We start from the raw sequence: 12,408 nt of genomic DNA on the forward strand, positions 1-12,408 counted from the left end.
GGGGCTTCACGACCTACTCTTGAGCGGCTCTCTTTCCAAACAGAATGCCCACCCTTAGTGTGGGTCCTAAAGGGCCCGCTGCCTGCCCTGGGTACCTGGGTCTCCATGATCTGATTATCTGGTTACTCACAGCCACCTGGGTCTTCGGGGTGGAAATGGGGCTGGGGGCAAGTAGGGGAGGTGAGAAACCCTTCCTGGAATCTTGTACACATCTGTCCGTTTCCACATTTCCTCCTAGCAGGTTCTTTCTCATTAACAAGGGTCTTGGTCCCACGTCTTTTCCTTCCTCCCAAGGGCGAGGGGCACTTGTTTCCTTTTCTTCAGGTGACCAGGAATCAGCTCTTTGCGGCTGCAGCTCTCATCCAGCCACCCACTCACACAGACACCCCACACCAGGCATCCAGCCTGCCGTCCTGAAAGCAGAGCACCCAGGCTGCCCACAAATTGCTTTGAAAAGGGCAGGAATGGGAGGGAGGCTGGAGGGAGCAGAGGAGAGAAGGAAGGTGTGGACAGATGTCTCGACTCTTCCTCTTCCTTAAAGCATGCTCATCAGGTCAAGGCTGATCAGGGCCCCACTGTGCCCTGATCGCTGGGGAGGATAGCCTGGCCCTGGGGCACTGTGTTTGGGGAGGGGGTGGTGAACACATGAGGGAGCAAAGGGGGTGAGTTCAGTGGAGGAAATTCATAAAGCACTGCAAGCAAATGGAATCAGGGGACAGGACGGTTTATGGCTCTGGTGTTCAGGGAAGGCGGCTCTGAGGTGACATTTTTAAGATGAGACCTTGACCATCGAGCAGTGAGCTGGAGACAGAATTTACTTGCAGGTGGGGGAGACAGCAAGGACACCAGTGTCGGAGCCCCACCCCCTGCAGCTAGAGAACATGAGGTGCTTTCCAGAAGGGCGTGGTGGTAGCTTCCTAAGAGTGCTGGGAAACACAGAGGGACCTCTTATCAGGTGAATGTACAACCCATTTCCATATCGGCCAGGAAGAACATGGGGAGTCTGCTGCCCAAACAGACTTAACCAGAGGTTTGAATATCTGGAACATTCCGGAGGAAAAAAAAAAAACCAAAACAGAACTGACTCCATTCGCTTCAAATCTTATAGGCAAGACAGGCCTTCCATGGGCCACTTGACCAGAAGTGGGTGTGAGGGGGACTGCTGTGATCTCACAGAGCCAAAGTGGGAGGCTGTGCTTTCCAGAACATGAACACATTAAGATTCACCTTCTCCCCAAACGCCCAGTCGCTGCCATGGCTTGGCCGCCCTGGAGAGAAGTCTTTGACAAACAGCAGATGACTTCTGATCACAGGGAAGTGAATAGGGACACCCAGGCAGTAGTGTGTCCCAGGCCCCGCGGGGAATTAGGGCGAAGGCACGTGGGCTAGGTTGCACAATGGAAGGGTCATCCTGACTTCATTTAAAATGTTGAGATTTTGCTCACCTTGAATTTTCTGTGTCCGTTTTGACCGTCAACATGACCTTCAAAAGTAAAATCATATCTGTCGTGATTTCCAAATGTGTCCCCACATTTGGGACATTCCCATAAATTTTGTGTTGTTGGCGAGTGCCTCGCTCCCCTCACCCTGATCCTGCCCCCCTTGCGCCATTCACACTTACCGGGAGTAAACTTGATGACGATGCCCAGTTAGGTTCTGGAAGTTTCCCTGCACCCACACACAGCTTCCCCTGAAATGGACTCCCTTGTGTGGAATAATGTTGGAGATGTGTATACATCTAGGGGCAGGAAAAACTTGCCCACACTCCAAATGTCAAACACCCAGTTAGTGGCCCACACAGTGACCCCAGTGACCATGACCTCTGACCTCATCGAATCCACTGCTGAAGGCTGGGGGCTGCCCATCCACGGAAAGCCTGTAGTATAGAAGCTTCTATTTCTCACAGTGCCAGATGGTCTGCAAATGTCAAAGAGGGGAGGAAAGGCCAAAATTTCCATAAGTTAGCTTGAGCCAGGGGCCAGTGGGTGGGTGGTTGGCTCTGTTGGCCAGTCTTGAGAGGAAAAGGGGCTTGAACATTTCCTCTGTGACGGGAAGCCAGAGGAACAAGAAGGGGTGGTCTTTCAAGATCTGGGCCCGGGGCTGCGGGCCGAGACAGGGGCTGCAGGAGGCGAGATCGGGTTTGTAGAGACGGGTGTGTGATGCTAAGGGATTTGGACTTTATCTGCCAGGAGATCAGGAATCTGCAGAGGTTTTCAAGCAGGTTTTAGGAATGATCTGATCAAAATTGTTTCTAAAGTTAGATCAAAGATAGGAGAGGAGAGAGAGAGAGAGATTGGATATTTAATAGAAAAAAGTAGATATTTAATAGAAAAGAGGTATTGGGGTACACTATAAGGGGTCCCAAGTGTGTGTTCCATGCTGGAGGAAATGGCACGCCCCCATACTGCACACTTTTGCAGTGGGACACATTCATCCAGGAGCTTGTGAAGTCACCTGCTTTTAAGAGCACATGGTTGGGTGATTGCCAGCTCTGGGGACTCACCAGCATCCCGACATCCCAGCCTCAGGGGGATGTCCCCACGCCGCTTTGTGAGAGGGAAGCTCAATGCTCCGAGAAATGCCAGAGGATTAAGGGGAAGGGCACGCAGGAATAAAGGCTTTTTCATGGAGAGCCCTTAGCCGCTTGTTCCGAGCAGCTTGGGAGAACATTCATAAAAGTAGGGCTGTGCATTCATGGACCGTTTACAAAGGCCTCTGCCCACGCATTGTCTTGCACTTGAACCCCGCAATCTACTCTGACACCCAAGATGGATGTGGAGTCCTTCTATTTTAAAATAAAGCAGATCCAGCCAGGGAGGCTCAGAGAGGTTAAGTGACTTGCCAGAGGTCACACAGCTGTTAAGGAGAAAGCCCGACCGGAGCCTGGGAGGATGGATGTGGGGAAAGCTGTCGGTGGGACCCAAAGTATCATGAAACAGTGAGGCAGGAGGACTGAGTTTCTAATGCCTGATGATGAGGCAGGTCTGTGACCTGCAGAGACCGTTCCAAAGCAAGCAAGCCCATCTAGGGGATCATGCCAAAGACCCCAAAGGCCCAGGCTGGGTTGAAAGCAAAGATCCTACTCAGGTGACATGGTGCTTGTTTACAGATCCTTCCTGTTCTTGCCAACTGCCCCGGAAGCGCCTTGAGGGCAGGGCTGTGTACTCATGTCTCCTGGGGCACGAGCAAGTCTAAGGAATTAATAGCCACCCACCCGGGAGGGTCCTCGTCCCCCACACAGCAGTGCCTGGGGAGCTGCCGGCTGGTTGGTTTCATCAGACTTGTCTATAGCTGCCGTGATCCGGGAAGACCGGCAGAATGCGGAGAGCTGCCTCACCCTCAGAGATGACAAGAGGGAAGCTCAGAGAGGGTAACGTCTCACCTAAACTCACACAGCAGGGCCTGGCCTTAACTCTAACACTTCCCAGCTGTGTGCTTTGGGCAATTTGCGATGCCCTCTCTGTGCCTCCGTGGCCGCTCCATAAAGCAGGGTTTAAATAAAGAGATTGAATGAGGAGGGAATATCCTGGGATTAAACAGAACTGGCGGAGGCTGCTAGGCTTGGCCAGGCTGGGGCCGCGCCCTCAGCAAGATGCCGATTCTCCGGGCTTTGTGGCCCTTGCTCTCGATCACGGCATCTCCTCGCCTGATTAAAGTAACCAAGCTAGTCAGTAGGTGAAGTCTACACACGTATGCGCACCAGCACACGCATACACAACATGGGTTTATACACAACCACACACGCACACAGACTCGTACACACGTGTATGTGCATATGTGTTTTTCTTTTTCCTTAGGAGGAGAAGAGAAGCGGGTAGCATGGGAGCGAAATCTCTATCTTCTCTCTGGGGAGCGCATAGATTTTGTCTTCCTTTAGGGAATGCAGGCCGGCAGTAATCACATTCTTTAGCATTTGAAAGAGCCTAGGGGAGACTCTCAGCGGAGTTCAAAGGGGCCGAGAAAGGAGGGCAGACAGTTGCTTTTTCATCATAAGCTCTTGACAGCTCCTAGTTGAACTGTTCCTAAGAGCCAGTTCTCCAGGGAAATACGTTTTACGTTCAAGGCCCAATGCTGCACGACCGCGACTTTGGGACCCTGCGTCCTTGGCAGGGCCTGGTCTGGGGCCTGGCCCGCGGATGCCCCTCCCCGCCCAGCCGAACGGGAGAATCAGATTGTCCCCAGCACCCTCGCTCTGTCCCCCGCGTGAGCCACAGCCGTCCCTGCCCCGGGACACAGCTTCCATAATGACTCACGGCTTCATTTTTAGCTCGCGTCCTCCCCGAGCCCGGGCTCTGTCTTTGCTGGGCCGCTGCCTGTCTGGGGGGTCGGGGCCTGTGTCTGGCCTCACCGTCCCCGGGCCCGAGCCCACGGTGGGCAGGGGCTGGCATCCATCCCTGAGACCGGCTCTCACCCACCTGCCCACCCACCTGCCCACCTAATGGAGGGACACGGGGACAGAATGGATCCACGGTGCATCTGTAAGTGGGAGCATGTCCTTCTGCTGACATCTGAGTGTGTGTGTGGAACAAACTCAGGATTCCCCATGCTTTGAGCGAAATAATGAAAACTCTGCCGCCAGCGTCCCGGCTTGGAAGTCTCGCTGCCCCTCCCCGGTCCGTTCCAGAAGAGGGCCGGCCGCCTCCTGTCACAGCCGCATGCAGGGGCTGAAACGGGGCTGCTAGCTTGCTGGTTCACACCTTCGGGGTTTAAGGAGTTTTAGCTGAAAAGGCCTTTTCTTGCCAGCTTCTCCGAAGCTTGAGTCAACAAAAAACCTATTCATGTCCTCAGAGCACTTAATTAAGGCAGGGCAGGGATAAAATCAGTGATCGAGCGAGCATAGTCAAAATGCAGTCCTTAATGTCAGGTGAGCCCGTTGCATGTTCCTGGGGAAGCCAGGTCCCCCTAATTTTGGTTTTATAAAGTTGAAAGAGTAATATCATGAAGACCCAAGCTCCCTCACCTCCACGCATCATGGGTTGCCATGGTGACACATCAGGCCTCCTTCGATGTCTCTCCCATGTTCACATGCGTTTGCGTGATCCCTATGCATTATCTGCTTCTCTGAACCCTTGAAAACTTAGCGGCAGACATCGTGACCCTTAACCCCCAATACTTAAGTGGCATCTTTAAGAACAAAGACGATCTCCTACGTAAACACAATAGTGTGACCACACCAAAGGAATTTACCACTGGGGCAAAAGTATTATATGACCTGTATTTTATATAACCCCCTCCTCCCTGATTATCCCAATAAGGCCCCTGAAAGCTGCTTTCTTTTTCAATCCATGGGAAGACAACTCTGCACGGCGCTCTTGTGTCTCTGCACATCTTTCCAGGAGAGGCCCTGGCTGCCCTCTGTCTGGACCGTCATGTCAAGGATGTTTGTAAGGAGAACAGCCTCAAAAGGTCGAGATAGTGTGTTCCCCCAAAGCAAAGGGTAAGTATGCTCACGGTCCAGTAGAAGAAAGATAACATCTGGGCACCTGGGTGGCTCAGTTGGTTAAGCGTCTGCCTTTGGCTCAGGTCATGATCCCGGGATCCTGGGACCCAGGTGGGGGAGGGTTCCCCTGCTCAGCGGGGAGCCTGCTTCTCCCTCTCCCTCTGCCCCCTCCCTGCTTGTGCTCTCTCTCTCAAATAAATAAATAAAATCTTAAAAAAAAAAAGAAAGTCCCACAATCCGCATTTGTCTGATGGCTTCCTTGAGATTAGACTTAAGATAAACACTTATCCAGGAATTTTACAGGGTTGATGTTGAGACGTCCTTAGCAAGAGGGATGTCACGTCAGCTTGTCTCAGGATTGACCCCGCTAACATCTTGTCACCTGGTTGAGGTGCCGTCCGCCACGTGACTTCGTCGTAAAGTTATCTTGCCCTTTGTAACGTATCAGGAATCTGTGGGGAGATGCTGTGAGACGACGGAATAGCCTGTTCCCTGACAAGCCTTAACCTCTGCAAACCCCGGTGGATGCATCTGCCGAGGGCACTATGCTGGGCCACAGCCCCCATCCTGTGATGACGATGACGTTTGCCTCCTGCAGAGCCTGACATAGTTTCCACCCGGCGGCCCTTGGCAGAAAGAGTCTGCTGAGCCCCGTGAGTGGTGGGCAGTGGGGGCGGAAGGTGAATCCACGGGTCACCTCCCGTAAGCCCGCTTTGACACATTCATCTCTCTACACCACTTTTGTTACAGTTTATCAAATGTTTAGGGGTTGAGGTTCTCTTGCTCTTAAGCGGCACTTAAATGCAAACATCTTCAGGACTTGACCCAGCAGACTAACATCTGCGGAAGCCGCCCTTCTGCACGTCCCCCGCTCGGCACATCGGCGCAAGGCAACATGTTCGGGGGTCTTCCAAATGTGGGACACCACCCAAACAGGTTCCAAATTACTTCCTCTGACTAGTAACCGTGATGCCACGTAAGTTGGTGAGCCTGTCTGCCCGAATCCATAACGACAAAGCATCACTGCTTGATTGAGAAGGTTTGGGGGACGAAAAAGTTGTTAGAGCGAAAAATAAGCAGTCCTCCCAAAAGTGCCTTGGCTTTTCAAGAGGCATCATGGCAGACGCTCAGTTAGTCCAACAGTCCTTTTGAGCTCCGTCTGAATAAAGAGGCAGACAGGGCATCTGTGCACATTGAAAATAACCCAAGACTCTGTCTAGCTTGGTCAGAGCCCAGGCGAGACCAGAGTGGCTGCGAGGCGTGCAGAGGAGAGAGCAGGCCGCTCCCCAGCTCCTGCCAAAGCCCGGAGGGAGGGAGCCCAGCAACAGAGGCCCACGGTCCCCTCACAGGCGCCCCCGGGGTGAGCACATCACAGAGCGGGGCAAACAAATACGTTTCTATTCCTTCCTCAAGGAAAACACAAGTCTGGGCAGATACTCTGGTTGTGTGGTTTTCAGCAGAAAGTGAAGACAAAGGGCATTGAGTGGGAAGCAAAGGAAAGGCTCCCGCTCCTGGCGCAATGCTGGGGGCTTCGGGGAGGGCAGAGGCTGCGCACCAGATTCCAGTAAGGGCATGGCTCGCGGGAGGCGAGGGCTCAGCAGTGCTGGCCGTGTGGTGCCGAGATGCCAAGGGAAAGGGAGAGGGGCTTCCTGACATCCCTTCAAGCTGCAGTTATTAACCAAGCACCTACTGTATGCCCAGCATTGGGGATACAGCCACGGACAAGTCAATCTTGGCCCCCATTCTTATGGTGTTTCCAATCTGGGGGGGAGGGGGGGAAATAATTAAATAATTACGGAGAATTATAATACTATACAAATAAAATGGGATGACGGGATGGAGAGTAACCAGGACTGCTTTAGGTGGAGGCGGGGGCCGGGAGCGTCAAGGAAGCTGGTGACAAGGGGGCTCGCTCTGAGGAGAGCCTGGCAGAGGACACGGAAGGTGCAAAGGCCCTGAGGCTGCCACAAACTCAAGCTGTGCTTTAAAGGGGAAGCACATAAAGAGAGGCACAGAGAACAGAATGGGGAACATAGAGACAGGAGGACGGGGCGAGGGCTGTGAAAGTGAGTGAGGCCAGTCGTGAAGGACTGGAGGAACGGGGACAGGACAGGAGGACCACTGTGCTGTGCGTACATGGAGGAGGAAGGGAGATGGGCGTACGTGCGGAGCGGTCCCATTGCCTTTGCTCCTGAGGGATTCCGACTTGTCTCTGTGCCGGACCTGCCATCTTTGCTGGCGTTGTGTGTGTGTGTGGCTGTTATTTCCCCGACCGGATTATAAACTTCTCAAGGGCAGAGCGCACGCCACCTTCTTTTTCTTCTTTCCACACAGCACCTTGCACAGGGCTCTGTCCACGGTGGGCTCGTTAACCATCATTTGAACGAACGGATGGATGGACAACGGGTGGGTGGATGGATGCATGGATTCTCCAACTAGCACATGTCTCTCTGCAATTAGCCTTGTTCCTGGTTAGCTCAGGTTGGATCCATGTTTTGCACATGCCGCCTGAGGCACAGAGGTGAGCATGCACACTCACTTAACTCAAAAAACATTTCTGACCCTCGGGCTTTCCTAAAGCAAAGATCAGCAGCTTTGCTTTCCTGCCCCGGAGGGGGACGCACGGTGCCTTACATGGACACACCAACCCAGAGACGAACGGGAACCGGGAGGTGGTGTCGGAAAGAGGAGGAGAAAGAGCAGGGAAGCATGGCGAGCTGGCTAGCGGGGGACACGGGGCGGGACTGAGTTTCCAGGCTTCTGGGCACTTGGGGGCAGCCGTGTGATTGAGCTCTGACCCCTGGCATGCGGCTGGGGTCGACGCGCACCCCTCTGGAGCCTGGCCCACAGAAGCTTCTCTCAATCCCTTCTCCATCCCTGGCTGAAGGGGGAGGACTCCAAAGATGTCAAGGAGGATGGAGCCCCCGGCTGCAGGCCCCCGAACCACTGTGTGGACGACCACCCAGCCACCGAGGCGGGAGGTGGGGTGTGGGCCACCACTCGAGCTGCTTACCCTCCAGTAAGAAGAGGAGGGGAGGGAAGGAGAGAAGTAGGGGGCTCTTCCTTTATACAGCAGACTCCAGGGGAAGGACACCCCAGCTCACTGGAGTCTCAGTGCCAACTTCTGGGACACAGGACAGGGATGTGAAATAATCCTCTCTGGGACCCCAGCCTGGTGGACAGTCGCAGGGAGGGAAGGGGAGGAAGGGGTCAGGGACCAGGGCCAGAGCACCCGACGCAAAGCCATTGATGTGGGGTCAAAAATTCCATATTTTATTATTATTATTTTTAAGATTTTATTTATTTATTTGAGAGAGAGAGTGCGTGCAAGCAGGGGACCAGCAGAGGGAGAAGCAGGCTTCCCTCGGAGCAGGGAGCCCGATGCGGGGCTCGATCCCAGGACTCTGGGATCATGACCTGAGCCGAAGGCAGACACCCAACTGACTGAGCCCCCCAGGTGCCCTCGAAATTCCGTATTTGAAAAAATGAATGGATTAAAAAAAAGGAGAGAGAGGTTTGGTGGGAACTTCATCTTGAAAAATAAATCTAAAGTGGTACAAATCCAAAATAAGCGAATCTCATCTTAATTTCACAGTGTGGAAACGCTGCTTTCAGTCTCGGCGCAAAAGACAAGGGGTGACTTCTCTTCCACCAGCCATGTTTTCTCCCAGCGAAATTTCCTCCGGGCACCTCCTTCCCTTCACATCGGACTTGTTGGCTGCTCTGTGCTCCATCACTGTTTCCACGGCTTCCCTCAGTCCTTTGGAATTCGACTCATTGTCTTACAGGCTCGATTTAACAACGTCGTTGGCTGGAATTGGGATCCACCAATGTCCCTCGAGTGACTGCCGGACACAAGATGCTCGCATCACCACCTTCACGCAGCAGATGGGTGCCAAAGTGCATCTCTTAGTTCCCCCCAGGGCATGCCAAACAGGCCCTCTGCAACTGCCACATCCTCCCCGAGGGGCTTTAGCAGTGGCACCTTGCAAAGTGGGGAGACCTTCCGTGGGACTTCGATGGCCAACCTGTCTTTGGAGTCATTTGCCCACATGAGCCGAGGTTGGAGTAGCTGACCCTGGTTCTTCTGGGAGGTTCCCAGATTCCTGGCCATCCACCGTGTTTCCTACTACTGTTTTTCTAGCCTACTTAGCTATTCAGGGGGAAAATATCACAGTGGGTAGGAAGTTTTTGCTCAAAAGCCAAACAAAGAGAAGAAAAACAAGAGCAAAGGGAAAGAAGGTTAAAAAAAAAATAATAAAGCCTTTGAGAAATACCGAATGCTCTTGTTAAGCAAATAATTTCCTAGGGCTTCCTAACAGACAAGGAAACCCGATAGCCGCAAAAAATAAATCCAAGTTAAAGAAAATACCCCCCCAACCTCCCCACCCCAGTTCCAGACTGACTTTCTGTGCCTTCGCTAGAGTCTGCCCACGGTGGGGCTCCTGGCATCTGCCGGTGTCGAGGGCCCAGTGAAGACTGCCTAGAAGCCAGCTGGTTAGAATGCTGGACACATCTGGAAGCTTCTTAGACCCTCTCCTCTTGCCTGGGCTCCTGAAGCGGCTGTTCTGTTGTCGATCCTGGTGCCTTGGCTTCTAATCCAAGAGGAAGGGGAGGGTGAGGAAGTTTTTGACTTGGAACCACTGGCTGGATTTATCTCACCATTTAGGGCTTTGCTCAGATGTCACCTCCTCAGGATGCCTTCCCTGACCATCCTGCCTAGTCGCCCCTCCTTCCCTCCCCAGCCTCTGCGTTCCATGACCCTGCTTTTTGCTCTCCTTAGAATGTACTGCCCCCTAAAATCGTGGGGTTCACTTTTGGTATGCCTCCCACACTAGCAGCAACTCCACGGAGGAAGGAAATTTACCTGTCTTATCCCCAGTCGATCCCCAGCACCTGGAAGAGTGTTGGGCACATCGTAGGTGCTCAGTCAATGTGGAATTAAATTGAACCCTTAAGAAGAAATGATAGAAAATATGCGTTCCAAAAGGATTGGACCCTACCTCCTAGGAGTTTCTTTACAAAAAAAGTTATATATATCTTTATATATAACTATATATCTTGATATAAGTACATAAAGATATGTATAGTTATATATAAAGTTATACACACACACATATGTATACATATACTTTTTTTCTATCAGTGATTCAATGAAAACAACTCTTGCAAAGCACAGCATGAAATAACCAGGGTCATTGTGAAGAATACCAGGAGGTAATTCTTTTTTTTTTTTTTTAAAGATTTTATTTATTTTTAGAGAGCGAGCGAGAGAGAAACAGCATGAGAGGGGAGAGGGTCAGAGGGAGAAGCAGGCTCCCCGCTGAGCCGGGAGCCCGATGTGGGACTCGATCCCAGGACCCCGGGATCATGACCTGAGCCGAAGGCAGACGCTTAACCATCTGAGCCACCCAGGCGCCCCTCCAGGAGGTAATTCTGTAAATTACTTGACGAAATGGTGCATCGTGAGTGCTCGATGAATATTGGCGCTTCCTAACAACTACTCATACTGAGCTCGTGGTCAACGAAGTCCCGTTTTTTCCACGTATGCTGTTGTATCTTCCATTCTAGTCCTTTTGGTTTTTTGAAATGTGGTTTGATCTCTCCTACTACTCATCTTGTTATGCTCTGCCAAAAATATCTCACCATTCAGCAGCTTATTTTTCCCAGCTTTGTATCATTGTTGAATGTAATCAGCATACTTTTGAAGGCCTTGTGAAAAATCACTGATAAAAATGTTGAACTGAATGGAACAAAGGCAGAGTCCGGTGGCTTAATACTAGAGACCTTTCTGAAGGTTGGCATCAGCTGTGTTAGATCAGCCTTCCTTGGCTCGTCACTCTGATGGTTACAGAACCATTTAGTCATGCTCTCACTGAGCTCACTCTTCCCCATCTTGTTCACCTTGTCAACGCCTTGCTGAAATGCAGGTACCCCTTAGAGTTACAGAATTCCTCTGATGTATCGCTCCAGTGACCCAGAGTAGCCTCATCAAATAACTCAACCCCCTTTGTCAGGTGTGACTTGTCCTAAGTGAACCCATCTTGGCTTCCAGAGATCACCCTTTTATAAACTCAGAAACAGTGCTCTTAGTAATGATATCAGTCACCTGAATCTACGCTCTGCTCAGGACCATATACCTACAAATCTCAGCGGCTTACAACAACAAAGGTTTACTGCTCACACTATGTGTCCATTAAAGGCCGCAGTCTTTACTCTGGGAACCCGGGTTTGTGGTAGACAGGAAAGAAAAGTGGAGGATTTTGCCGTGGCCCCCAGGGCTTCGCCCAGAAGTGAACTGTGTTTCTCGTGCTTACGCTCTGTTGGCTGAAATGAGTCACATGGCCGAGCCTGCTGTCAAAGGCACAAGGATATATCATGTATAGGGTGAGGGGCCTTAAGGATGGGCAGGGCTATCTCCAACAATAATACCATCTACGACTCTATCAGGAGTGGAATCCACCTCTTACCTTTCTAGAAAATTGGGTTTTCCCCAATACTATAGTTTCTGGAATTATCAAACTAACAATGGTTGAATCATAGGCTACATCAACATTCTGAGAACCCCAGAGTATGATTTGAATATTTATGTGAGACTCTGACCTGCTGGGACATTCGTGTAGATGAATTGTATTCCATTTCCCCACCCAGTTGCTGGAGCAGAGACCAGACTCCCCCTCAGCTCCCTCCCTCAACTGACCCCCAGATCCTGTAGACTTTCTCTGAAATATCTCAAAGTTCTGCCCCCTTGTCCTCAGTGCTAGGGCAATGCCTGAGTTTAAAATCAAATCACCCCTCCTTTGGACTCATGAAATCACTCCCTTTTTTTTTTTTTTTTAAGATTTTATTTATTTGACAGAGAGAGCTCAGAGGGAGAGTGAGAGGGAGAGACAGACTCCCCGCTAAGCAGAGAGCCCAACTCGGGGCTCGATCACAGGACCCTGGGATCATGACCAGAGTCGAAGGCA

General features: G+C 51.6%; 1 long non-coding RNA gene across 1 annotated transcript; it reads left to right on the plus strand.

The window, feature by feature from the left end:
* The first annotated feature begins 4,310 nt into the window (after window positions 1-4,310).
* On the plus strand, window positions 4,311-9,662 carry LOC118018397. The gene is made up of 3 exons (XR_004681391.1): window positions 4,311-4,478; window positions 5,294-5,437; window positions 9,036-9,662. It is a non-coding gene; the product is annotated as an uncharacterized LOC118018397 (long non-coding RNA).
* Window positions 9,663-12,408: the final 2,746 nt, after the last annotated feature.

The sequence above is a fragment of the Mirounga leonina genome, unplaced genomic scaffold (genome assembly GCF_011800145.1).
Source record: "Mirounga leonina isolate KUSES-001 unplaced genomic scaffold, KU_Mleo_1.0 Mir_171, whole genome shotgun sequence".
In the NCBI taxonomy this organism is placed as follows: domain Eukaryota; kingdom Metazoa; phylum Chordata; class Mammalia; order Carnivora; family Phocidae; genus Mirounga; species Mirounga leonina.